The sequence below is a fragment of the Panicum virgatum genome, chromosome 8N, assembly GCF_016808335.1.
Source record: "Panicum virgatum strain AP13 chromosome 8N, P.virgatum_v5, whole genome shotgun sequence".
NCBI classification, from domain to species: domain Eukaryota; kingdom Viridiplantae; phylum Streptophyta; class Magnoliopsida; order Poales; family Poaceae; genus Panicum; species Panicum virgatum.
Window position 1 is genome coordinate 12,718,420 of NC_053152.1, and position 25,009 is coordinate 12,743,428.

Sequence of the window (25,009 nt, forward strand, 5' to 3'; positions counted from 1 at the left end):
GTGCGCTCCGGCATCGCCGTCGGGTCCGTGAGTTGGTGTTCAGGAGCTTCGTTGGTCTTCTTTGGAGTTGTTTTCGGTGTTGCTTCTTCTGGATTTGGGGTGGTGCTTTGGTGTTCTGCGAAGGAGGTAGCAGGAGGAAGATGGGCGGAATCAGGGGAGCCGACGGCCGATACTCTCTCCCCGAGAATCTTTTGCGGTTTTCCAAAGCTTGGAGTCCGCTCCCTGTTTCCGATTGGTGTTGTTGGTGGTTTGAACATCAGATGCGTTGCTCCAGAGCTGGGATGGCGATGGCGGAAGCTTGTTCTGAGGAGGACGACGAGCAGTGCTAGCGGGGGTCTCCTTGTAATTTATGTTACTTTCAGGGAGCTTTCTGCAAGAAAGGGTTGTACTGTGCTTGAACTTTTCTTAATATAATTTACATCCTTTTCTCGCAAAAAAAAAGAAGTACTTGTACACCACAATTTATTGATAGATAAATGTACTAGCACTATTTCACAAATAGGCGTCAAATTCTGTTAAAGAGCAAATTATACCGGTGGTCATTAGGCCAATCTCAATAGGCTGTTATGACTTATGAGAGTTTCGTATTATTAAATTTTACTGAGATATCAGTAATTTTGCTGATTTGGGAAGCTTATTAAACTTTTTCCATAGTGTCATATAGGTCCATATACTCTCAAAACTTTGCTACTCGATGCCCAAATCACTATAGTTTTCATTAAACTCGCTTATGTTGCATGCTAGCATGGGGCTTGATAGACATATGGGGCACCATCAGCGATGAGTGACCATGAGCATATAGTAGAGAATGGGGACACTATTTTGATCCAGAAGCTGTCCGGCTGCAGGCGGACGCAGTCCTCTCTGGTTTTGCTTGCTTCGTCGTACGTACGACGATGCCGTCTGTTTTTTCAGGTTTTGTGAATACATACAAGTAGAGATAAATTCCTTGACCAAGCAACCCCTGACGGATTGTTCGATGCTGAAACAAGAAGACAGCGACGCTCTCGTTCAAGTCTAGATGATGGCGTCGGACATGGCTTCACACCTGTCATGGATCGTGGGCCTCCGTATTGGGCTGGGTTTCCCTGGGCCGTTGATAGTGGTCTCCTATAGTCGGTTCCGTTACGGCTGTAACTAGTCTCGGTGGGATGGTATATAATTCACCGAGTTCCTCTGTTTTGGGTATGACATTTGTAACTGAAATACTCTGAACCTGGAAGAAGCCGTCGTCCTAATGGAATCAGCCGTGTTCTTCCATTCCCTCCCCAAATTCCACCCGAGACCATAACAATTGGTACTCATAGCCTTTCCCCAAATTTTTTCCACCAAATTCCATTGCCATCATCTTCATCCTGACGCCGCAAAAACCAACTCGGTTTGAAACTCAAACGGCGGATTCTGTGGAGCCGTTGTTGCAGAAGTTCGAAGCCTTCGATGTGATGCAGAAGATTTTGGATAAGGTCACAGGATTGGAGTCCTGGAAGACGTCCGCCGATGCTTCCATGACCGCACATCTCTCCAAGGCCGACGACACCGCCGCGTGGCTCCACCGCCTCGAGATCGCTCCCCCTCCACCATTGCTTCCCCATCCAGTGTCGATTCACCAACCCTCGCCGCCGCCCTCAGCATGGGTGAATCCGTTCGAGCTCGGTTGCTTATTATCATGCCAAGTCATGCCAAGTTCAAGCAACTTGTGCACTCGATTTTGCTTTTACAATGATTCTTATGATGATGTCTATTTGGTTACTCGTTTTCTGGGCAGTTTGAAAGAGGACATTTGTGCACCAATTGCCCTTCATCATCCTAAGGATGTCGATACTGCTAGCGCCTTGGCTTTGTTGCGGGAAGAGGAGCTAGAGCCCCACAAGCATCATCTTATTGGGTGTTCGAACAACAAGGAGACTACTCAGCCAGGCAGCAAGGTTTTCAGTGCAATGGACCATAGTAAATCTTATCAAAAGAAGGAAGAGGTGAACAAAAGTGGATCAACCAAGTGGGGATTCCAAGTTGGCTGTTCTAATGGCTCATCCCATGGCCTTTGTTTTACCTGTGGTGACAAGTGGACAGGGAAGTCTCACAAATGTCCTGCTCAAATTCCTCTGCATGTGGTACAAGAGATGGTGGATTTGTTTCAGTTAGACATTTCTTCAGAAACAGATCACACTGATTCAGAGGGTGACCAACCTGAAGATTGTGTTATGGCTCTTCAGAATTGTCCTGAGCAGCAAGATCAGCTTAAGCACAGGAGAAGGAAAACTATGAGGTTTAAAGGCATGATAAGCAAGAAGTACTCTTTCTTCTGGATTTTGGTAGTGCTGGCACCTTCATCAGCCAAGACTTGGCATCTCAGTTTCATCAACATCTTCAACCATGTGAAGCATTACAGTTTGCTACTGCTGATGGTACTCCTATGCTATCTGATAAGTGCATTTCTCAGTTCACATGTTTCATCCAAGGGCAATCATTTGCTTATGATGTCAGAGTTCTTCCTCTCAAGTGTTTTCATATTATTATCGGTGCTGATTGGTTGGAAGACCATAGCCCAACATGGATTCACTGGAAGAAGAAATAGATGAGGTTTCCTATAGACGGCAAGAGAAAACTGCTAAAAGGGATAACCGATTATTTGACCACTTGCAAGAAAATTTCTGTGCCTAAGCTGAAAGGCCTATTGAGGAGAAAGGCTGTATTGCATTCTGTATAGTCGAGGAGAATTTTCCCCTGTTCTGGTTATGAAGTAGTGTGTTCCATCCAGGATCCAGTACATGCACCTACTGATCAACACACTATCCCTCCTCAAGTTCAGCAGTTGCTTCACAAATATAATCAACTGTTTCAGGAACCTTCAGAGCTTCCACCATTAAGGGCAGATGATAACCACATCCCTGTAGTCCCTGGTGCCCAACCTGTTAACATAAGGCCATATAGGTATTCTCCTCAGCGGAAACCTGAAATTGAGAAACAAATCAAAGAGATGTTGCAAAGTGGTGTCATCCAACACAGTTCAAGCCCATTTGCTTCACCAGTGTTATTTGTTAAAAATCGGGATGGAACTTGACGTTTTTGTGTAGATTACAGGCACTTAAATGCTATCACAGTGAAAAATAAACATCTAATGCCAGTGGTAGATGAATTATTGGATGAATTGGGTGGTGCTAAATGGTTCACCAAGCTTGATTTTAGATTTGGATATCATAAGATAAGAGTAGCACCTGGAGTATTTGGGACATTTGGTCACAGCTCAAGGTGTTGCTATTGAACCATCCAAAATAAATGTTGCTGAAAATTGGCCAACCCCTAGCTCACCGGTTATTACAGAACGTTTATCAAGCATTATGGGATAATAAGCAAACCATTGACTCAATTACTTAAGAAGGGTGTGCACTTTCAATGCACACTACAGTGTCAAGAGGCCTTTGATCTACTTAAGCAAGCTTTAATCTAAGCTCCAGTACTAGCTCTCCAAGATTTTTCCAAACAATGTGTGGTTGAGACAGTTGACGTGAAAATCCCGCCGGACGGATCTTCACGCTCCACGTACGCTAGGACTAGGGAGATCTGCTTCACTCCGTCGTACCGAACCCAATGGTGCGCTTGTGTGCGCTTGGCGTGCTAGTCAATTTGACCTGCAATTGATAAAGAGGATAAACGTTAAATTCCGGGGGCTATCGGCTAGCCAGCCGATAACTATGAAGCCAGCAATCAGCTATCGACCAGCCGATCTGAAAGAGCAAGCTGCGTTTAAAGCAACACAGCTCAAGGGCAACACCTAGATCTAGATCCAATCGGCTATGATCGTGGGATCATGAAGGAAGCCGATAGCGCACAGATCTAAGCTGGATAAATTGTGGTAAAAGCTTAAAACAAACTAGATTAAATGAATTAACCTAGCAAGATCTAAACAGTAACTGATAATTTGTGATAAAAGTAAGAGCAGGCTAGACTAAACGGATTAATCTAACAAGTTGATAACTTTTGTTGATAAATTGTGAACAAAATTAGATCTAGGCAAAAGAGATGCGCCGCAAACCTAAGATCTAACGTGTTCGATAACTTGAGCGTTATAGATAGAGGAAGAAGCGATGCGCCATCAACCTGGGCCTATCTACGCAACTTGACTCAGAACTTACCAGCAAACGATGAACGTGCCTGCTGAGAAGAACTCATAAAGAGAAAAATCTACTGCAACTAGGTATTTGGCGAAGTCGCCGACATGAAAGGTAGATGCGATGAATGTAAAGGTTTTTGTTTGGATATGATTGATCAAAGTTTACAAATGACGGAGGTCTACTATTTATAGCTTAAATCTAGGCCTCTTCACCGATGTGGTTTACATGACTTGACACACAGGAAAATAATCTTTCCTAAACAAACGACACAAAATCTAAAAGATAACTTGCCAACGCGATCTCGCCGGCTCCTTCTCCACTCCCGGCTCCTTCTCCACTCCATTAGCTACGATGCTTCTTTCGGCCCATAGGCCGATTATGCTCCTTTCCTTTATTCATTCCAGCATCAGCTTGCTTCCTTATCAGCTACCTGCTCACAGATTGACACGTGCCAAAAAACGGTGTTACCAGAGACAGATGCAAGCGATTGTGATCTGGGAGCTGTTCTAAAGCAGAATAACCATCCTATCTCCTTTCTCAGTAAAGCTCTTTGTGATAAAAACAAAGGTCTCTCTACCTACGAAAAAGAATGCATGGCTGTGTTGTTGGCAATAGAAAAGTGGAGACCCTATTTGCAAGGGCAAGAGTTCATCATAAGAACAGATCATCAAAGTTTGTTGTTTCTCACTGAGCAGAGAGCCAATACCAAACTTCAGCAGAAAGCCTTGCTTAAACTTATGGATTTGAACTTCAAAATACAATACAAAAAAAGGCTCCACCAATGCTGCATCTGATGCTTTATCTCGATGTCACTTTGATTCAGGTGATCACATCATGGGCATTTCAACCTGTACACCATCTTGGCTAGACAAACTTCAGGAAGGCTATATGGATGATCCTGAGACACAGAAACTGCAAGCTGAGCTTAGTCTGACTCCAACTTCTGAAATTGATTACAGTTTAAATCAGGGGATTATCATATACAAAGGAAGAATTTGGGTGGGTAACAATCTGTTGGCCCAGAATCACATATTGCAGGCTCTGCATGCCTGCGGTATTGGAGGGCATTCTGGGATTCAGGCCACATATCACCGAGTGAAATCATTGTTTGCCTGACCAAAACTGAAGCGATCTGCCACTCAATTTGTCCAGTCCTATGAAATCTGTCAGCAAGCCAAGGTGGGACATGTTAAAAACCCTGGGCTGCTGAAACCTCTTGCTGTTCCTGACAGGTCTTGGAAAGTTGTCAGCCTAGATTTCATTGAGGGTCTTCCAAAATCCCAAGAATAGGATACAATTTTGGTCATAATTGATTAATTTTCCAAATGTGCTCACTTTATTCCCTTCGCACACCCATTCACTGCATTAAGTGTGGCTTAGCTATATTTGAGTCAAGTATATAAGCTGCATGGTCTACCTGAAGCAATTATTTCAGATCGGGACAGAATCTTCACCAGTGCTCTGTGGCAAGAATTGTTCAAACTGTCTGATAATCAGCTCCTCATGAGTTCCTCCTATCACCCGCAGACTGACAGCCAAACTGAACACCTCAACCAATGCTTGGAAGCTTTTTTGAGATGTTATATTCATTCTTGTCCTAAATAATGGCATAAATGGATTCCACTAGCAGAGTACTGGTACAACACAGCTTACCATAATGCTCTTGGTCTCACCCCCTTTGAGATATTATATGGTCATCCACCCCGTCATTTTGGCATTCTGAATCATCAAGATTGTTTACTTCTTGATTTGACAGCTTGGATGAAAGACCGCAATTCTCTGTCCCACTATATCCAACAGCAGTTCAATCGCGCTCAGCAGCGTATGAAACATCAAGCTGATGCTACATCGATCTGAAAGGGAGTTCAATGTGGGGGAATTGGTCTACTTGAAGTTGCAACCTCATGTACAGACTTTGGTGGCTTCCAGGTGCAATCACCAGTTGTCTTTTCGTTTCTTTGGGCCTTTCAAGATCTGTAGCGGGTTGGCATTGTTGCTTATACAAGCTGGCACTTCATGTGAATGCACAGATTCACCCAGTCGTGCATGTTTCACAGCTTAAGCGTCATATCCCAGCTCATGTTCCAGTCAGCACTGATCGCTCTTCAGTTTCCACTGATCCTAAAGAACCTACTGCGCCTGTTATGGTGGTTCAACATGCTCACAAGGCTATTGGTGGAGCCGTGAGCCCGTGACGCCGCGTATTCTGGTACTAGGGAACTCCCCTTCATTTCTGCAGACCTGGGAAGATGAGTTTGATATGCGTCACCGGCTCACCGCTTTCCTACGTCACCACTTGGGCACAAGCTGCGTAAAAAGGGGAGGGCAATGTCATGGATCATGGGCCTCCTTCATATTGGGCTGGGTTCCCTTGGGCAGTTGACAGCGGTCTCCTAGTCGGTTCCGTTACGGCTCTAACTGGTCTCGGTGGGAATATAACTTACCGAGTTCCTATGTTTTGGGTATGACATTTGTAACTGAAATACTCTGAACCTGGAAGAAGTCGTCGTCCTTACGGAATCAGCCGTGTTCTTCCATTCCCTCCCCAATTTCTTGCTAACAATCCCCAGTCTAATTCTCCAGTTCCACTAGAGACCATAACAACACCTTAATTGGAAGCACTCCTCCCATATTACCAGGTGTCTAAAATTTTGAATTGTTTCATTCGACATATTCAGTGTTCAGTCGTTGCAGATGTTATTCTCTGGTGAAATTTTACAATGGTTGAAAAAAATAAGAACCGTCCATCGAAAGGAATCCAACGGTGGAAAAATAGGAAGTACTACCGGGAAGTACTTAAATTGGTGGGGCCAGTACTAAAAATGGTGGGATAAGTACCCAATTTAATTTAATTTTTCATAATTAGAAATGGTAAGTGGGTATTTCACACCTACTACATTGCCAAATAAAATATGTTTGATGCACCCGATGCCTTAACTTGGTGTGCGGCGTCTTCTCGGAGGCACAGCGTTTGACGGTTTGTTGGATTTGCCTGGATCAAATACAGTCGACATTGATTTTTTTATTAACTTTAGGCATTATGTTGGTGAGGTGATCACGTGGGAGGTTGTTTGGATATATTAGTACAAGTTTGTTAGAACCAATAACAAAATAAGTTGTACACCATGGAACTCTACTCGACGTTATGTTCATGCATGCCTGTATTGCAGGATGTGCCACGTTTTAATTTTGAAGACTAGAATTCTGAATTAGTATTTGAAAATGAAGGTTGTATTTATGCAGCAAGCAAGTGGCATCACAAGCAGTATACGTTTGCAATTGTAAAATTATCGTCAGTTATTTACTATTTAGTGCCATTTCCTGTGAACTGGACAACCTAGAGTCAAATTGAAGTGCCACCGGATCAAATTTGTCTTAAGTAGTATACTGGACAACCTAGAGTAAAGTTGTTCAAATGAAGTCAATTTTCTTTATCAAATCACATTCATTTGGTCAACCCTTTCAATTGCGGTAAAAGATGCTAAAATTTATCACTTTGAGCAAAACTCCCCGAAGTAAATTGTCCACTAACTAGCTTTGGTCCCATGTACGCATGGGTGATCTGTTATAGTTTCCCCCTAGAGATTTAACTCGTAAGCTATCGTGACCTGTTATAGTTTCCCACTAGAGATTTCAACTCGTAAGCTATCGCTTCCCTCTTCCTCCTGGACATCATTATCGCAACTCGCAATGCAAGCTCCCCGTAGTATACATGTAAATTATTATGCTTTGGTTTTTTTTTTGGTTTCTGTTTGAGTTTAGGGACAAATGGACGTTTTTTTCTGCGTCACTTGGCCGTTGCTAGCCTCGTTTGAAATTGCAAGGAACCATTTACCACGGGGATCTGGCAACGGGATAACTAATAAATTCTACTTGTTCTTAGCCGATGTTCATACGAATATTAACATGAAGCCATATCTTATATGGTTGATGTCGATCCAAATCGGAATAGTATGGATGTTCTGGAAAACCGCAGAAGTGCCTTATTCACATGAACCTGTTGCTCTATCACTTTATTATCAGCATGTGAGAAAACTGAAAAGATTATCTTAAGAAAAAGATTAGGGCCTCGTTCGGCAGCCCAGGTTTGGTTCCAGACCTGGTTTTGATCCTGGCCAGGATGGAATGCTTCCAGGTGTGTCACTCAAACCAGGTTAGTAATCATTCCTGGCCAGGATGGAATGCTTCTAGGTGTGTCACTCAAACCAGGTTAGTAATCATTCCTGGCCATGATCAAAACCATGGATTCAAAAACTGTGTTCGGCTGGAGAGGAAAGAAAACAGGGGATAGAGAGCTGAACTTGACAGAAACCAATGAACAACACATAATCAACATCAAGAACATAGAAATAGCACCGCAAATGCACTGTAGCATCATTGTGACCACATACAAACATTATGGCAACACAGAAATAGCACATTATGGCAACACAGACATGGCAACACGGACATATGGCGTCACAGACATCATTCTTCATGGTTGTGTTCTAGTAATACTCTGAGTTGCAGGTGTGGAAGTAGCCTTGTGCAGATGAGAGGAAGTACTATCCAAGAAGAACCTGCATCAAGAGAGCAAAGTCTTTAATAGAAGTAAAATTTAAAGACTACAGAACTGCTGCTACTGCTGCTCAGAATGCAGGATATTCTATGGTAGTTCAAACAGCAAGATTTTCTTCTACTTGCTTACCATTACGTAACTAATCATACAGCTGGAATTCGGTTTCATCTTTGTTACATTAGCGAGCCACCTATTCTACTAGTTCTGTGACCATGATGGCCAGACCTATGAGCTTTGCAAGCACAAACATCTACTAGTGCCCAATCCCTGGTGCTATCCACCTCTGACCTAATAATCATTTAATCATTCACATCAGCGCCGCCGCACACTATTACCATTATCACTATCTACCTTTGTTGAAATTCCTCTTACATCATTCAAAGAGCATGAAAACATTATGTCACATGCTTACTATGAACTTAGTTGCTGTTTTTACCAGTATACATAAATCCATGACTAGTAAAGGTAGCACATGATATTGTTTGCCTAACCCACTTTTCTATCAATTCATTTGTGGTTAGTTAAATCAAATAGACCAGTGTTTAATCACCTGATGAAATTCTGCAGTACTAAATTGACAGAGAGATTACGGCTTGCATGATCAGCCTGAACTAATAAATTATACCCCCAAACCAGTGACCTCCAACTCCTACAACTAAAAACCATAGAATAGGCTACCCCAGCTTGATTCACCCATGGTGAACCACAAAGTTCAGCTCTGATTTGCCATTCTGAATTTCTTGATAGCCACCAGCTCCCTTCATATCATCTACTATCTAGTAGTCCCAACAGTTAGTAATTCAGTCAACACAGATGACAATATATATGGGTACACAGAATGGAAGCCTGAGATGATATATATACATATTTGTGCTCACTTGCAGACATCGCACTCCACCACCGCGTCACCCTGGTAGAAGCAGGAAAGCAGGAATGAGTTATTCGACAAATAAAATCTGCTGCTGCACATAAACATGGCCACACTTACACACCTCACTGTTCTTCCCCATACGGCGTCTCCCCTTGTGCTTGCATCGACATGAGCTCAGCGCCAGCCTAGTGACGCGGAGCATGTGCCGCAGCCTTGACTGTGCATGGCTGTAGATGCTGCAGCAAGAACACAATGCACAGACTAGATGATGAGCGAGTCGATCTTTTTCAATGTGTTTCCTTCGCAAAAAGAACAAAGAAAAAAGAAAGACAATGCAGTCTGCATAGTTCATGGGATGAAATCAGAGTAGTACCTGAGCCTGTTCCTATTGCAGGACGCGAAGAACACCGATATGCCATTTAGTATGCCCAGAACACCGATATGCCATTTAGTATGCCCCTGAGGGCGCGGAAGATCTACTTGTTATATATGAAATCAGAGTACTAATTATTATTATATATGTATACATTTGCAGTAAGAGAAAACAAAGAAAAGAAGAAGAAAAAAAGGCAGCGGCTGTACGCGGGATGCCCGTGGACTCCTGCACCCTGGCGCAGAAGGTTGGAGGTGTCGGTGGTGAGCACCGTCGTGGGCGCCCACCGCGACGCGCGCGTCCACGACCGTGCCAGCACCCTAACACTTCTGCAAAAACAATTTGTAGGGGCGAGCGAAATGGTATTTTTAGGAACGGACAGCGCAACCACTCCTACTTTTCGCACCTAAAAATGACGATTTGCAGAGGCGGGCACGAGAGCCGCCCCTGAAAATGGTTTTGAAGGGGCGGGTGGGGGGTCACCCGCTCCTGAAAATAGTTTTGTAGGGGCGGGTGATCCCCAGACCCGCCCCTGTAAATGCTTTTCCAGGTGCGGGTGGGGGTCTCACCCGCCCCTACAAAAAGATTTTCAGAGACGGGTGAGCCCCCACCTGCCCCTAGAAATAGTTTTTTCCGCTCGCCCAAATATTTTGAATTCGCGTTTTTTACGGGATTTGAATTCGTAATTTTGATCTATATGTCTATTATACGTCACGTCCGCACTACTATACGTCTTCAAGCTCGTTCACGATCGAAGATGTTGAATATGTTAGATATAAGATACTTACTCATATAAAATTCATAATAGATGAAAAACAAATATCAATATAGTACATCATCACAATTCAGCTCTTACACATGTTTTTCCATCATTCCCCTAGGGCGCTTAACCGTGCCCGAATTTGTGCCACTCACAAAGTGAAAAGTATTTATCATTCGTTGCTAAGTCTTATGTTTCGTCGAAAAATTTGCCTTCCATGTTGACTACTTCGTGCAGAATGAAACGGCACAAATCATCGTCTACATTTAGAAGTTGTCTCTCGTGGAGCTGGCCTCCGTGTCTCACCGGGTCGAGCTGCAATTATTGAATACATAATAAAATTTAGCAATTTGTAGGTACAGTAATAAACAATGTGCAAACATCTATCCGTAATAAAGAGTATGCCCTTACGCGTTCAGGATCAGTAGTGTATCTCCCTTTCAGCCTCATATTCTCGCACAAGTAGTACCCACAGTACACGGAACCTGCCGGTTGCTTGTGGCTCGGAAAATTTGTGCGAAAAGTCATTTGCTTTCTGTCGGCGGGATAAGGAAGTACTTTTTTGCGTTGAACTTGTATGCCCTGTTTTAAATTGAAAATATGGAAAGTTAATTTATGTAGGCATATTTCTCTAGAGACACAAGAAACGGATGTCCATATGGAAGATAAGAAATTCACTCACAATTGAATAAGGTCTATGAATTATTGGTATTTGTCGGTTTCCCAATCACAGGAGTCATGTACGACAACTTTTCCACGCTTTGGCATTATTTGGAATGGAATCCAGTTACCTCCGTAAAACAAAGAAAAAAAGTTAATATATGATTTGTAGGCATCGATATTAGAGTAATGGTTAATCAAATAATTGGTATTAGACTTACTGGACGTGGTATGATGCAAATATGATATCCATGTCCACCCACGTTTCCATCATAAGTGCTATATAGGCCGCAACCCTCTTCATGGTTAGTTCGTGAAACTTTTTGCGTTCCTCATTTTTTGCCTTCTTTGTTTGAAATGGCTTTAGATAGTCATCGTCGTCCTTCATCCATTTTGGCCCAGCGTGCAAAGACTTGCAAATCGCAACGGGATCAAGGTACCGGACCTTGAAATTACAAATAATAGCATCCATTGTTTACATCCTGTAAAATAAATATATGGCATTAAATATTTATGCTTATACAATACTATAGAATGAAATACAAAGTCGATGAGGCACTTACATGCACCATAGTCGAACCATTTCGATACCAAGTTGTGAGAGGCGGAACATTTGCTGGATGTCTTCAAAATCGAACGAAATATCATTGATTTGTGGCCCCTTATGTCCGAATACATCCTGATGGTGTGGAGCACTTAGGCTTCTCAGCCCAAGTCTACACGCCCTCTTGTACCAATTATGCATCCTCTTCATGTAAGTTGGACAATCACATAGTATCCAGCTCGGTAGCAAGTCCTTTCCGTACACAAACTCTAGAGGAGCATCTTCTAAGTCAGGAAGGCCATCAACCGCAAGCACCCTGTTGAACTCCATGTCCGTGCGGGGCGTAGAAAAGCCCGACTTTCTACTGCCACTAGAAGTTGGTGGTTTTTCCCGTGACTTATCCTTCTTAGCCATCTTAGCTTTTTCATCAGACTTCTTGTTTGCGGCATGCCATCTATTCACAATTTCGGACCCTTCCTTTTCCTTTTGGTAAGATCGCAGAACTCGAGGAAGCACTGATCTGCTCTGAGGTAGCAAGTCCTTTCTTTTTCCTGTTGACTGACTTGATGGCTCTCGTGTCACTGGAGCCGCTGTTGATGGAGGTGCCTGAGTTGACGGCTCTCGTGTCACTAGAGCCGCTGGTGATGACGGAGCCTGAGGTGATGGCTCTCGTTGCTCTGGAGCCGCAGGTGTCAGCTCTCATTCCTCTAGACCCAGAGGTGGTGGCGGAGCCGCATTTGACGGCTCTCGTTGCTCTGGAGCCGGAGGTGTCGGCTCTCGTTCCTCTGGAGCCGGAGGTGATGGCGGAGCCGCATTTGACGGCTCTCGTTGCTCTGGAGCCGCAGGTGTCGGCTCTCGTTCCTCTGGAGCCGGAGGTGATGGCGGAGCCGCATTTGATGGCTCTCATTGCTCTGGAGCCACAGGTGTCGGCTCTCGTTCCTCTGGAGCCGCAGGTGATGGCGGAGTCGCAGGTGATTCCTCTCATGTTTTTGGAGAGATATGTTCCATAACAGACATAGTTATCTGACTAACCAGTAAGATATCTCGTTTATGCCACAGAATTGTGTTGCCGACACATTCTCCAAGACAATTCTTCCCATCTGCAGTGGGGATGTCTATCTCGGTATCATCGTAGATTGATTTCAAGAGTTCCTCCACTTCTACGCACGCATATAGGGCCGGGGTGGGGTTTCCCTCAAATAAACTCCCAGCCGGATGCACTCGGGCACTAGCAACTTCCTTTGTTTGCCCAGCTCTGCCGACCGGATAGAGCAACAAACATGGAGTAATACTCATTATGGCATCCACCGGGTATGGTAGTGCTGTGTTCGAGGCGGCACTACTCTGAGCACATGCCAAACTCGCTAAGCCAATTACTGGAGGGGTCACTGCCACCAACTGTTGCTGCCTAACCTCTTGGTCTGCAAGTGCTGCTCTCAACATATCTTTGAACTTGGCCTGCATTGCTTTCTCTGCTGCTGCCACGATTTCTTCTTTGTAGCGGTCATGGCTCCTGAACCTAGCCTTGTCCTTCTCGAGCCCATCCTTGATGCTCAACTTAGAGGACAAGTCTCTAACACAGCCTCCATGCTCTTTAGACCCAATGGTTGTACTGAGCACATCATGTTCCCTTTGGGGTTTGAACTTTCCTTGTTTCTGAAGCTCCGCAAGTTCTAACATCTTTTGTGCCACCATGTCAGTCTCGGGTTGATCAAACTTTAGTTTCCCTTCAACTAGCTTTGGCTTCCTTGCTTGAATCCATTGCCAGCCACGGTCGTCCAAGCTGTCATATGGGTCGGGCTGCCCGGCAGCTATTGCCGCCTCTCTTTCACGGCGCCACTGGTCGAGTTTTCCTATGTACTCACCCAGCCCAAGGTGCACTTTATGTACATTGCTCTTGGCTAGGTCACTTTGATTCTGGCTTAGAGCTAGAGCTTGTTCAGTGGTCTTCTGTCGAACAAACTCTTCCCATTGTGCTGGTGTGATGTCCCCATAATCCACAAAGGGTGTGAGACCCTTCTTGACATACCGAACATTCAGTTCGCTCTTCCATCTACGAAAAGTTTCACCGAGCATTTTCCTAGCATAATATTTCACTTTATCTCTAGTTCCTCGGGGCAAAACAAAAGTTTTGCTCAAAAATTGCCACATTGTCTCTTTTTTCCCCTCGGGAACTAGTGTCCATCTCTCGATCGTTGGATCGACAACTACTTTTGTTCAGATCTACAGGTTATTATATTCTAATGGTGAAAATTTCACATTTTTTAGTCATGGTTTGCTATTTTTTACGAATTAAATTATGTTTCAACAAAAATTGGAAATCCATTTGTAGGGGCGGGTGGGCGCTGCACCCGCCCCTACAAATGTATTTCTAGGGGCGGGCCTTGGCTTGACCCGCCCCTAGAAATCAATTTGTAGGGGCGGGTGGTGGCCCCACCCGCCCCTACAAACATTTTTCCGAAAATAGTGTTATATCAGCAAATATAGTAAATAACATCAAAAAAAGTTGAAATTTTGACCAGACCCCAATTTTTATGTGTGAACCATTGCAAAAATACCAAAATAACATTCTAATGTTTATAATAAGAAAATGTGTTCAAAAACTACCCTCAACTATGTGACCTACTATCTCATACTACTTAAGAGCTCCTTTGTGTTTTGCACACTTTCTAACTCGCAAAAAAATAATTGTATATTTGCAATTTTTTTCCAGATCTACATATTATTATATTCTAATAGTGAAAATTTCATGTTTTTTAGTCATGGTTTGCTATTTTTTACGGATTAAATTATGTTTCAACAAAAAACGGAAATCCATTTGTAGGGGCGGGTGGGCGCTGCACCCACCCCTATAAATGTATTTCTAGGGGCGGGCCTTGGCTTGACCCGCCCCTAGAAATCGATTTGTAGAGCTGCGTGGTGGCCCCACCTGCCCCTACAAATGTTTTTTCCGAAAATAGTGTTATATCAGCAAATATAGTAAATAACATAAAAAAAAGTTGAAATTTTGACCATACCCCTATTTTTATGTGTGAACCATTGCAAAAATACCAAAATAAATTTCTAGTGTATATAATAAGAAAATGTGTTCATATCCTAACCTCTACTATGTGACCCTACTATAGCATACTACTTAAGAGCTCCTTTGTGTTTTGCACACTTTCTAACTCGCAAAACAAATAATTGTATATTTGCAATTTTTGTCCAGATCTACAGGATGTTATAATCTAATGGTGAAAATTTCACGTTTTTTAGTCATGGTTTGCTATTTTTGACGGATTAAATTATGTTTCAATAAAAATTGGAAAACCATTTGTAGGGGCGGGCCACGGCCCCACCCGCCCCTACAAATATTTTTCCATATTTCATTCGGATATTCATTTAAATCAGCAATTATATTAAACAATATCAGAAAAAGCTGAAATTTTTACCATACGCGTATTTTAAAGTTTGAAACATGGGGAAAATAGTAAATTTACATTTTACTAAATATAATAAGAAAATATGATGGAAATTGGGTTTTTTTTGAAAAAAATTGGGAGTAAGGCGTGATAAAATAGAAACAGTACCAAACAACACCAGAAGACTTGGAATTGTATCGCATGTTTATACAATTTTGATAATACATAAATGCAAGAGATATTTAAGAGGTAACAATTCTCGATTCACCATCTTTGCGTGTCCACGGCTTGTCATCTTTTCGTATGCCTACTTCTATAATCCTCATCTTCTCTGGTAGGTCTGTGAATAGGTGCATTTGATCATACTGATTATATTCTTCCACATCGTCGACAACATGTTTTGTCTTCTTTGCAGGATCAGCTACATAGAGTACCTGTGCGACCTGTGAAGCAAGTACCCATGTGTCGTCTTTATAACTAGTATTGTTGAGGTCAAAAATTGTGAGGCCATAGCCGTCCACCTCAACACCTTTGGGGTGCTTCACCCAACGACACCGAAAGACTGGGATTTGTATATTGGAACCATAGTGTACTTCCCATATATCATCTATGACACCAAAATATGTTGTATTTTGACCTGTTCTCTCATCCAAGGCCTCAATACAAATACCACTATTCTGGGACACGGTCTTCTTGTCCTTGGCGGTAGTATAGAATAGATATCCATTTATGTCGTACCCTTGCCAAGATGTGACCTAGCTAGATGGGCCAGCTGCCAATCTTTTGATCATTTGCTCCTTGACAGTCTCCCCATCTGGTAGATCTAGGTCCTTCAACCATGTAGTAAGTCGACATTTGTGCTCTCTCATGACCCAATCATCCGAGCGGCCAATACATTGTGCCCGAAGTATGCTCAAGTGTTCTTTGACTAAAGGTGTCATTACCGTGACATGCTGCATGATGCAATAATGTGCTTGTTGCACACCTTTGAAATCTTTGTCGATGAAGATTTTCCTTCTGACTGTGCCCACACCTTCCAACCTCCCCAAAAAACTTGGAATTGGCAAACCAAGGGATACGGTATCCTTTAGGTAACCTAGGCAAGACTCGATGACTTCCTCAGTATTGTATCCCTCTATCATTGACCCCTCAGGATGAGCACGATTCATTACATACCGGTTGAGGATAGACATGAAATGCTCATATGTCCACATTTCGTGTAGGTAAAGTGGACCAAGTGCTTGTATTTGGTCGACAATGTGAATCATTAGGTGTTCGGTTATATCAAAATAACCAGGAGGGAAACACATCTCTAGTTGTGCCATAGTCTCCGCAATGAATTCTTTAAGATCCTGCAACTCATCTTCGTCGATCACCTTTTGTGAAATCCTATTAAAGAAGTAACACAATCGATTGATTACCATCTTTACATATACTGGCTTGATCGCTCTGATTGCAATCGGGAGGAACACCGTCAGCAGCACATGACAATCATGACAGTTGTAGCCACATAGTGACAAATCTTTCATCGAGACTAGTTTTCTTATGTTCGACGTGAAACGACACGGAACTCGGATCCCTCTTAAGCTCTCGCACATTGCCTTCTTCTCATCACGTGTCAAGTTGTAGCTAGCTGGGGGGGAGTTCATATCTGCCATTCTCTTTGTCCACAGGGTGAAGATCTTGTCTAATCTTTATGGATACCAAATCCTGACGCGACTTCAATGTATCCCTTTTTTTGGCTGATGTCTCCAGGAGGAGCCCTATTGTGTTCCCAAAAACATTCTTCTTCAGGTGCATACCATCGATTGCATGGCGAACCTCGAGATCCGCCCAATACGGCAAGTATTTGTAGAAGATGGATTGTTTCTTGAATGGTACACCATCGATAGGTGCCTTATCTCTCTTTCTCTTCTTCCCATCCTCCTTCTTCTTCCTATAAATGACCTGGATGGTCCGAACCATTTTGAAAACATAGTGGCCGTCTCGTTGCACTGGTGCAGAATTTAATTAATGCATGCCGTCAAAATGATTATAGAGCTTCTTACTTCGGTACTGTTGACGCTCCTTAGCACCCCCGATTTGTATACCGCAAGAGCTTCTTACTTCGTTCCTTAGCTTTTCCCTTAGAGTATTCCCCCCAAGGTTTATCAATCCACGGAACCAAAGATACAAGATACAATCTACTAGCATAGAGATTCCTTTGTGTTGAGATGGTGAAAAACGAATCTAATCTACTAAAAATGACAAACACCGAAGGTAGCAAGAGAAAGTTAGAGATAACCAATCTAGATCACCTAGATCATGCATATGTTGTAGTTCCAGCTAGATGTAGTGAAGTAAGAAAGATATGAATCTCAATGAAAAGCATCTTTAAACTCAAAATCTCCAATCCGATCACTTGATACCTCACCTACTCAGTGGCAACGCCCTGTCACGACACCCCCTTTGGACGAAAGTACCCTGAAGCAAGTCAAACCCCCTTTGGTAGTTCCGCCATTAACCTCTAGCCACCATGACTACAAGATCATGCTAAGCGATCTATCTCGATAATAGATCTAGGATGAAACAAACCCAAAGAAAAGAACGAAATCGAAAGAGAGAACATGGTCGCTAAACATTCGGAATCACAAATAACTTCACCATGAATGATTGTACATCACAAGATCACAACCGGGGCCCTACCTTGATCTTGATGATCCTAGCTCCAGAACTCCGACGTGGTCTTCCTTGCAAGGTTCCCACGTCGGCTAGGGCAAACCCTAGACAACTAGCACGACCCTCGGCTCTCCGAGAGGTGTCCCTCTATCTTCACTGCTCCTTGGCGTCGTCTCCCGAATTGATCTCCTCGTGAACCTTGGGGAGGGGTCTTTAAATAGCCTCAGGAAACCCTAGGTCAAAGGGGAGGCCGAACCGCCTCAAAAAGGGGCTGGGCCGGCCGGTCCAATGGACCCATTTCTTCGCCGCCTCATGTCCTCCTTTCTCCCCAAGTCTCCTGGAGTCTTCTAGAGTTTATGCTTTTCACGATTGCACCCCATTAGACGTCGTTATCTTCGAGATTTCTTCGAGGAAAAGGATAGGATAGAAAATCCTTCTTTAAATCTCTCTTTGCTTTGCTTAGCCCCAAAGTATCTTGATCTTATCTTGTGGGCTTTGTCCTTTGGGCTTCATTGGAGGGTGGATGTGTACGAACGGGCCCCTAATCATCATGGCCTTCGGTCCTTTGTTCGGGCTTTGGCCTTCGTCTTTCTTCATGTCATCGCATGAACGTGGGCCTCGTCATTTCATGCTCCAAAATTGGTAAAAAACCAGCAAAAACGAAGTACCTCCAAAATATATGTGCAAACGCGAAAACGATCAATAATTGGGCCGAGGTTAGGATGGTTAGTGATTTTGATATTAAATTCATGTCATTATCAAAGTTAAACAGGGGATAAAATGGATACTTAAGGAGCGCCAACATTCCCCCCATGCTTAAACCTTGCTCGTCCTCGAGTAAGTCTTTGATAAAAATCAGCATTGCCTTTCAGTGTCCAATCTCTACACTGATCATACACGAGAAAACACAATGCTCCCAAAAATATTTTACAGTTAATAGTTCAAGTTGTAACCAGCTTTTTCAATGTGGAAGGTAGATACAAGTTAAATGCTTCCCCACAATTATTAAGCACATGCTCTCAAAATTAAACAAGTCTCAGAATTAAGAAAGTAAGTTCCATAAGTAATGCTAAACCAAGATCAATAATTTAGACCTCATTGCAATTTGCTCATGGAAACTCTCAGCTCATCTTGTCTCTCAAACTTGCTAGAACTTTCTCCTTTCTTTCTCTCATATGTATGTGTGGGGCTTTATCTGGAGCTCTGGAAAGGTTAGTCCTAACAAAAGATATTATCAAAACAAAAAATACTTCTTATGGATTTACCGAGACTCGTCAAAAAGACCATTGGAAAATAATTTTTTTATGGAGAGGGAGAGAATGGAACACACACTTTAGATGGTGGACATGTGCAAATGGCAACGGTTGATCCCAAGGCACAACTGAAGTCCTTGTTATCGGATTGCACACGGTTGGAATAATTGAGTATAGAATAATCTTCAAAGTACTTGGAGTTTAATAAAGCAAACGGGACCGAGGAGCTTTTCATCATCATTTTTTTTCTTTTTCTTTCTTTCTTTTTGCTCCTCAGAACCGTTGGCAACACAATGCACTTACTCCACCTCCCCCCATGCTTGAACGTTTGCTTGTCCTCAAACAATGAAGTGATGATAACTTGGTGGAGTGAGTGCACAAAACCTTTATCAATTCTCTGGACTCAACTTTGGAATTCAAGGGAGCATCTCCTCGTGAAAGATTGAAGCCAACAGAGGAGGAAAAGGGGCAGGCCGGCCGGCCTAGGGGTATTGGGCCGGCCGGCGTACTGCCTGTAGGCCTCCACTTCTTCGGATTTTTCTTCTGCGAACTCTTTGATGCTTCCCAAGCTTATGTTTTACTGAATTTTGCTCTTGACTCCACTGTTTTGCCGTCGAAATAAAAATATATACTCAATATATAGGTTGTGGTCAAGGAGGTGTTTCACAAAAAGATGTTTTTAGTTAAGGGTGGATATCCAGCGAGGTTTGCGATGTTCCCGGTATAGAAACTCACAATGCATGGATAGAATGGCTAGCAAAAGAGAGGTACGCAAAAATACGGAATGGTCAGCTTCTTAGTCTCGTACCAAAGAAGATAAATCCTGAATTAATTCACCTGAAAATAATTTTTGCTCTATGGTTTGTTATGATATATCATTTAGCCTTGTAGAAGGGTAGAGCAATTGCAAAAGGTATCATTGACAAGGTTAGCTCAAAATTAAATCCAAATTAAATTTTCCTTGACAAGCTTAAGTAAGAGAGCAAGAATAAAAGATATGGGTCTTAATTTATCATAACCTCCACAATTGAATTAGCCGGCATTTAATTAATTTTCAGATCATGTTAGAGAGAGCATTAGTTTAATCATGCATAAACCAAGCACAAGAAAGTAGACAAGGCGGCAACGATCATCATATTTTATCATGGCACAAACTTTCTATCATCATTACTAACCATAATATTAAAGCGTGGGTGATGCATTTATTTATCATGGTGATGAAAACAAAAGAAAGCAAATTGCACACATGCTGAAAAATAAATAAAACAGAAAATTGCTACGCACACACAAGCTTGCACACATACTGAAAATAAATGAAAAGAAATAGAAAAATCCAAACCACACGTGCGAGCATTTTATTCATGGTCTTGTCGTCGATCACTCTTCTTGATTGCCTCTTGCGTTGTATCATTGGTCATAATATTGTTGAAATGCTCCTCCATCAAATTGTTGCGGTGGCGCTAGGCCTAGAAGTCCCATTTGATATGCAATTCCTGCGGTTCCATCTTCTAGTTGGCTTGTGTGCCTCCGGATGGCGTCTATGTCTTCCATGTTTCTTCTTGCATAGGCACCCATGATTCTCATTCCTTGTTCCGGTTGAGGGAGGTCAAAAAATTGTGCTCCAAATGACGGGTCGGGCATCTCTCCTTGGTATGGTGGGGGTGGGTAGCCGTAGTTCTAAATGGTGGGGGCGCCGCCGCAGCATGCCCCCATGCTTGATCTTGGTTCCCGTCCCATTGACTCGTCCATCCTTGCGGGTATCCTTGTCCACTTGATGCACCTTGAAATTCATTCCTCCAATAAGCGGAACTTGGCGGTGGAAGGTCTACTTCCAAGTCTTCTTGTTGTGCCGATGCCGATGTTCCTTCAATTAACCTTCCTCTTTTTGATTTCTTCACTTTTTCCCCAATATTTTCAACTCGCCAATCAGTCCTCCCTCTTGCGAATAATTTCAGCCTTTGATCGGGGAGGGAAATATCCATCTCAGAAATAGTGAATCCCTTTTTTTCATCCCCTCCGATATAATGGCCTTGCCTCAAATGTTCAATCCCAATATCTCTTCTCGGGACATAATATTTTTGGATCACTCGTAACCCCGGATTCATGGCTCGGGCTATCATTGTGAGATAACACCCCGAACCAACTTCTCCCGTAACGGATGATGCTTCACAAATCCACCTTTCAACCATGATGTAGGTGGGATCAATCACTTGCTTCTTCACCAATGCAGCATACATCCAATTTAATTCTTGGTCGGTGACCTTCGATTCTCTCATCCTCCCGAGAATTCTTTTGCTCAACCAAGAGTGGAATATTTGGAGGGTCACATTACTTATATTCTTCCTTTGGCGGTTGACATCTTTTGCTATCTTTGTCCAAAATTCATCAAGCTCTCCATCTTCAACTTGCACCATTTCATATGTATTACTTTTGAATCCGAGCAAACTCCCTATTTCTCCATAGGTGATGACTTTTTCTTCATTCTTGAGCTGAAATTTCAGACATGGAACTTCTTCATCATCCACCACTTCCGTTGTTTTCTCCAATGTCATGAACATCTCCAAAGCCACTTCTTCTTGCATGTCTACCGTGACACCGTCGGAAAATAACTTCCAACCGATGTTCTCCAAGAGTTGGTAGATGTCATGATGAAATCCCAACTTCTCCAATGCTTCATCATCAAAATCATAGTTTGCTCGCAGCCTTCCCTTCATGAACTTGAGCCTTTCTTCTTCTTCCTTCGACAAGATAATAAACCCATATTCTGAATTCTTGGGCTTGTATGGTGGTGGTGCGGATGACCTTGTCGAACGCCGTGGAGGAGGTGGCATCCCTTCGGTGAATCTCATGGAGGAGCTTCTCGGGTCTCTCATCCCACCAAGGAGCAACATGTCGCTCCTCGGTGCGGGGTTGTCTTCCTCCATGCTCTGCGGAGACTCGGAGACCGAGTGCCTCCGCGAAGAACTTGCCGATGCGTCGGATGTTGATGAACACGTCCTTCTCCTCCCGGTGACGAACCTCATGATGCCACTCATGGTGACTCCTTGCTGCACACACTCAAAAACAAACACACCGGGGGTTTCTTGCCGGCGGGAGAACAATATATCGAAGAGTGGAGCAAACTAGGATTTGTGGCGAATTTTCGGAGATTTTTGGAGTAGATTTTGGTGGACGAATTTTTCAGGGCTCTAACTGATGTTTCTGGGTGAAGAACTTGAAGAACATAAGCAATAAACTGAGTGAGGAGCGTACCTGTCAAAGGGGGGGTACCAGAGCACTTAAAAAGGGGCTAGGTCGGCCAGCTTAGGGCCTTGGGGCCGGCCGGCCTAGGGCATTTTTGGCTCTCCTCCACTTCAATTTTCTCTGGTGGCTTTCTGGTGCAATTATTTGCTTTTGTCCAGTACATCTTTCATGCTTTGCACCGTCCAAATCCTGTGATCCACTCCTTCTTTACCTTTGATGTCCACTTGCAACATTATTTCTTCACTTTGTGTCATTTACCTTGTCCCATGCTTCATCATTCATCACATGGTGCCAACTTTGCTGAAAATCACATGTCCTTCCCATGTATGGCTGCTCCCTTCTTTGGATCATTTGCATGTGGTGGTAGGTAGAGAGCACAATTCCTTCCCATGAACTCACTTTGATCAATAGATGTTAATCAAGCACATAAACCCTCTCCAAATCATGCTTAGATGTTGAATCCTCCTCTAACTTCGAAATTTCAGAATTAACTCAAAGCATGCAATGAGCTTAAATGAATAATCAGAGGGGAATTAAAACATCTTTACATTTGTAAGTCAAAAAATATTTCCTGACTACATTAATTTTGGTTGCACCGGAACCGTTCACTTTCATGAATTGATAGCGAACAATCTCGAATTCAACCGTGGGTCTTGGGTTTAGGTTCTAATTTTTGCCAAAATGAGCGAGATTTTTGAAAAAGGGAACAATTAAAGTTAGGAAAATTCTAGTCCTATGATAATGAAACTGAAAATTCTCTCTATGTTTGAGCGAACCTACGCATCAAGAATTTAAATGATATAAACATAGCGCGGCTTTACTCGTGTCTTTTATCTCAACTTTGTCCGGCCGTCATGGACAGGACGGTCGCCAAAAATGGGTATGGAATTTTAGATGTGGCTTTCTCAAGAAGAGGCAAATAAACCATAGGATGGCTCATGTCATTGGTTTAAAATAAGAAACAACATCGAAATGACCGAGCGAATAAAATCCAAATCGAATTGTTCGACCGAACGACCAATTGTTCAAAAGTTTATCATGTCCTTGCGTAGCAAAATTCTTGACTCACTTACCAAAACCTCTCGCGGGTTGTCCTCCCGGCAGCTTATTCTTGACTCGACGAACGGGTTGAACTCCCGGTAGCTTTATTCTTGACTCAACGAACGGGTTGCCTCCCGCAAAGCGCTTTGTTTATAGTCTATAGCTAGACTTTCTTCTTCTTCACTTCGGACCAACGCTCGGTGATGGCGCTGCAGTCTTGGGTACCCACTTCCGCACAATCCGTGGTGCGGGTTTGTCTTCTAGGTTAGTCGTCTTTTTGGTCTTCACAGGTGGGCTTTTAGCTTTCTTCTTGACGTGTGCAGCGATCTTCTTTGTCGCGATGGACGCGACGACTTATATCTCCTTCTTCACTTCCTTCTTGTTCGGCTCCTCTTCTTTCTTTGGCTTCTCCTCTGTGACACGGCGGTGAGGCGGAACATATTTGACATTGATCATGTTGCATACCTCGAGGCGTGGACGAAACTTGAATTCGCTTGTGGTGCCATTGATGCGAACTTTATCTCCCCCTTGCCAACGTCGATGTTCGCCCTTGCGGTCTTGAGGAAAGGCCTCCCAAGTATGAGAGGCGCCTTGCTCCCTTCTCCCATATCGTGAATCACAAAGTCAATGGGGACTAAGTGTTCTCCAATCTTCACGGGCACGTCTTCGACGATTCCCAAAGGATAGCGAACGGAATTGTCCGCTAACTCTAGGCACATGGCGGTGGGCTCCGGCTCCGGTAAGCGTAGCTTCTTGAACACATTCTTTGGCATGACGCTCACACTTGCACCGAGATCACAAAGTGCTCTTTCGAACATAAGAGATCCAATGGAACACGGGATGGTAGGACATCCGGGGTCCCTCTTCTTTTCAGGAGCTTCATTAGCGATTGCCGTGCTACATTCCTCGGTTAGCTTGACAGTGCTTGGCGGTATCTCGTGCTTGTTTCCCATGATGTCTTTGAAGTAGCGAGAATATGTCGGAACTTGTAGATCATCCAAGAGCGGCATATTGATGCTCAACCTGCGTACCATGTCAACAAATTTGTTGAATTGCTCATCTTCATGTTTACCTTTACGGTATCGTGGCCTTGGCGGTAGAATCTTAGTGTCTATATCATCTTGCTCAAGCTCCGGCTCTTCGGTGACTATCTCTGGCATAGGAGTAGGTGCCTTCTCCTTGATGATTGTTTCCACTTCAACTCTTGGCTTAGGCTTCCTTGCTCCCGCTGCATGTTTGGGTTCTTCGGTCTCCTTTCCCGAGCGAGTTTGGATTGCCTTAGCCGTCTCCGGACTTTGAGGTTGCTCGGGCAATTTTCCTTCGTTTCTAGATAGGCGTCTGGCGAGCTGGGCTACTTGCGTCTCTAGCATCTTCATCATGTTGAGTACTTGAAGGTTAGAGCTCCCGACCTCCGTCACCTTGCCATCAATGTTCTCCAAGATCTTGTCCATAGCCTTGAACTTGGTGACGGTGTCCTTGTTGATCTTGCCTTGCTCCTCCATGAACTCCTTCAATTGTATACGAAGAGGCATCGA